Here is a 4,184-nt window from a genome sequence, read left to right as displayed (position 1 = left end):
AAAAGAATTTTATTTATCTGACTGGGGTAATTCTAGAAGTTTTTTGATTGAATTATGATACAAAAAAGAGCAAAAAGAATCGAATAATCATTCTATGATTCATAACTTGTGACTAGATATATGTATGGGATAAACAGTTGTTGGTGAAAAATCGAAAACTGTAAAAGTCGAATTTTTAGAAAAAAGGAATCATAGTTTAAAAAACTAAATAGAATCATGAGCTAAAAGTATCCATTAAACATAGTTAAAAAAAAATTATTTGTATAGTTAGAATTGGTTGGACGTGCCTATCAAAAAAAAAATTGAATATTAATGACTCACTATTAACTCGGTTTCTGGGCCATAATCATTCTGTAGGAGAGATGGCCGAGTGGTTGAAGGCGTAGCATTGGAACTGCTATGTAGGCTTTTGTTTACCGAGGGTTCGAATCCCTCTCTTTCCGTACTAATTCAACAATGTTACTGACCACAATGTATCAAATCAAATAACAATCGATACTATTATTCCAACGGTTAGACCTTTATGGATTCTTTATTTCGAATTTTTGTGGTACGGAAACGAAAAGACTGGAAAGAATGCACAAGAGATGAAAATCCCCCTACCGATCAATGATAGATGAATGATAGAAAAATTTCCGGATCAAAACCTTACTTTCCTTCGGTCTCTTTACTTAGACTTCGGCGAAGGGGAGGACGAAATTGTCCGAACCCTTGTTTTTTAGTTAGGTTTAAGTCTGACGAGAATAATATTCTACAACGAGCAATTCATTTATTTTTAAACTGACCCATTTACTATCTATTATTTGATTGACTAATCCTTTATATTGCAATGGCTGAAGAGTCAAATGTTTTGGCAATTCCTGAGGGGGGGATGAATCAAGATAATTTTGAATCAGTGTTCTCGATTTTTTTTCATCTTTTGCTGTAATAATATCTCGGGGTTTGCACCGATAACTTGGTATATCCACTATAGAACCATTAACTAAAATATGTCTATGATTAACTAATTGTCGGGCTTGAGGAATAGTCGAAGCCATACCCAATCGAAAAAGGATGTTATCCAAACGCATTTCAAGTAATTGTAGTAAAACTTGACCCGTTGATCCTTTGGCTTTTCCGGCGATACGAACGTATTTAAGTAATTGTCGTTCTGTAAGACCATAATGAAAACGCAATTTTTGTTTTTCTTCTAAACGAATACGATATTGAGATTTTTTACCGGAACGCGATTGGTTTTTAAGATCGTTTCCGGTTTTGGGCCTTTTACTAGTTAGTCCCGGTAAAGCCCCCAGACGGCGTATTTTTTTGAAACGAGGCCCTCTGTAACGCGACATAAAGACTCCTTATTTTATTTTATTTAAATTTCATAAACATTTTATTTTATTTAAATTTCATAAACTTAAATGAAAACTAAATGATAAATATTATAAATGAAGTGAAATCCAGTAAAGTATTGTACTACAAAACAAAGAATAATTAGATAACTTGGATCAATATCCGGATCCTATTGTATATGTAAATGATATAAAAAAGTAAGAGTTCCTTTCTTGATTTGTTCTACAGAAATAGAACCCCTCCTTTAGTCATAAAGGTAAGTAAGTTCCTACGACATCATAGATCGGTGACCTTTGAAAAAGGGTAAGAAGTCGTTTCTTTATTTATTTGATTTATCAATTATGTCAAAAATAAAATCAATAGAGAAAAGCCGGCTATCGGAATCGAACCGATGACCATCGCATTACAAATGCGATGCTCTAACCTCTGAGCTAAGCGGGCTCACATAACAGAAATGTTACATGCATAGTAATTTACTAAATTACTGGGATCTTAGCTATTCCTAATTAATATGAATATAGAATCTAATTTCATTTCAAATAAATATTCAATATTGGAATTGTTCTATTATAGAACATAATAATTAATATAACGATTAATAGAATATAGCGATAGAAAATTTTGATCTATTTATCAAATGGATGTGTATCAATAATTAATGTGTTAATCTTAATTGCATTTAATGCAATTGAGATGATAATGAAGCGTTTCTATGTTTTCATTCTGAAAGGTGGAAGATAAGACGAACAAGGGAATCGACCGTTTAAGTATTAAATTTTTTACTAAAAAAATAATAGAAAGAGGGGCAAATATATATGTTCATATATCTATCTATATTGATATATATTGAATTGCAGATACAGAAATGATAGAATCATTTTGGATCGGAACAAATATGGGTCTCCGATAGAGAAGAGAGAGATGAAAGAAGATAGACAAGAAATCCAATAGGAGGAAACACTTTTCAATAGAGGAATCGGTATTCTAATGACTTGAGTGGTTCCAGTATAATACAAATGAAAGAAAACGGGGAAGGACATCATAATGCGATACTAATCTTAAAAGAGGGGGATATGGCGAAATCGGTAGACGCTACGGACTTAATTAGATTGAGCCTTGGTATGGAAACCTACTAAGTGATAACTTTCAAATTCAGAGAAACCCTGGAATTAAAAATGGGCAATCCTGAGCCAAATCCTTTTTTCCGAAAAAAAAGGGTAGGTGCAGAGACTCAATGGAAGCTGTTCTAACAAATGGAGTTGACGACGTTGCGTTAGTAAAGGAATGAATCCTTCCATCGAAACTCCAGAAACGATGAAAGATAAACGTATTACGTACTGAAATACTATATTGATTAATGACAACTCGAATCTCTATTTTTTATATTTCTATAATTTTTTATATTTATATTTATATATATATATAAAATTATATATAAAAATGAACGAATTGTTATGAATCGATTCCAAGATCTACAAGTTGAAAAAATAATCGAATATTCATTGATCAAATCATTTACTCCATCATAGTCTGATAGATCTTTTGAAGAATTGATTAATCAGATCGAATAGAATAAAGATAGAGTCCCATTCTACATGTCAATAACGACAAAAATGAAATTTATAGTAAGAGGAAAATCCGTCGACTTTTAAAATCGTGAGGGTTCAAGTCCCTCTATCCCCAAAACCCTAAAAAGGCCCGTTGGCCTCTTTAATTATTTATCCGTTCATTAGCAATTCAGACTTTGTTATGTTTCTCATTCATTCGACTCTTTCACAAGCGTATTTGAGCGGAAATTTGATTTCTTATCACAAGGCTTGTGGTATATATTCTATATGATAGACGTACAAACGAACATCCTTGCGCAAGTAATCTGTGAAATTTGAATGATTAACTGTCTACTGTACTGAAACTTCGAAAGGCTTATCCAAGCCCTGAAATTTCGTATATCTTCAAAAAGAAGACTTTGGAATACCTTTTTTCTTATTTACAATTGACATAGACCAAAGTCATCTATTAAAATAAGGATAATGTGTCGGAAATGGCCGGGATAGCTCAGTTGGTAGAGCAGAGGACTGAAAATCCTCGTGTCACCAGTTCAAATCTGGTTCTTGGCACATCATGAATTTGTATGAGTATCTATTCTACGGATTCATTAATAATATAGATCATGAAAAATACTGATACATGATGATGTCTGGAAATCTACCCTTTAACTAAACTATATATATTTTTTACTCTATTTATAGATGTCGAAAATAGACAAGTAAAGATAAAGAGGATATTTATAGAAATATGTAAAGGATGTATATAGATATGTAAAAGAAAAGAATTTTCTTTTGTTTCCTCTTCTTTTTTATTTGTTCATACTCTGTCTCCTGGCGTTCAATTCCTATTTTATACATATTTGAAAGTTTCAATTAGTTCCTTATAAGACCCAAAAGTCTAGTCTAGGGGAGTTGAAAGGCGGGAATGGCCAAGATTCATCTCAGATACAGTACAAATAGAATCCGATTCTCTTTTCATATTATATTTCTTCATTTCACCCTATGTGACTTTTTAAAGCACATCTATAAGTCATATGCGTGATACATAGTTCATAATGCAGAACTCATTTAGTTCATCCTATTAGCTTGTGGCTCATCCAAAATAAGTATCTTACAAATTGGATAATCTCACCAAATCTCTAATTGTATTTTTTTTAATCAATAATAATAAGATGAATGAGACTTCAATTACTATGCTATATCTATAAGAGAACGTAAAAATGTATTTGAATATCTTGAGTTGTCGAAGTGAAGATTAGTTTCGTATTATTTAATGAGCATCTTGTATTTCATAAAAATTGG

At 31.8% G+C, this 4,184-nt stretch overlaps 3 non-coding genes across 3 annotated transcripts; 2 read left to right on the top strand and 1 right to left on the bottom strand.

Annotated features, from left to right (window-relative positions):
- Positions 1–356: 356 nt before the first annotated feature.
- TRNAS-GGA (transfer RNA serine (anticodon GGA)) lies at positions 357–443 on the top strand. Its single transcript has one exon. It is a non-coding gene; the product is annotated as a tRNA-Ser (tRNA).
- A 1,260-nt stretch (positions 444–1,703) lies between these two features.
- On the bottom strand, positions 1,704–1,776 carry TRNAT-UGU (transfer RNA threonine (anticodon UGU)). The gene has a single exon. It is a non-coding gene; the product is annotated as a tRNA-Thr (tRNA).
- A 1,603-nt stretch (positions 1,777–3,379) lies between these two features.
- Positions 3,380–3,452, top strand: TRNAF-GAA (transfer RNA phenylalanine (anticodon GAA)). Its single transcript has one exon. It is a non-coding gene; the product is annotated as a tRNA-Phe (tRNA).
- Positions 3,453–4,184: the final 732 nt, after the last annotated feature.

Source organism: Cucumis melo, unplaced genomic scaffold (assembly GCF_025177605.1).
Source record: "Cucumis melo cultivar AY unplaced genomic scaffold, USDA_Cmelo_AY_1.0 utg000786l, whole genome shotgun sequence".
Classification (NCBI taxonomy): Eukaryota; Viridiplantae; Streptophyta; class Magnoliopsida; order Cucurbitales; family Cucurbitaceae; genus Cucumis; species Cucumis melo.
Note: the sequence above shows the minus strand (reverse complement) of the source record. Positions and strands in the feature narration are given on the sequence as shown.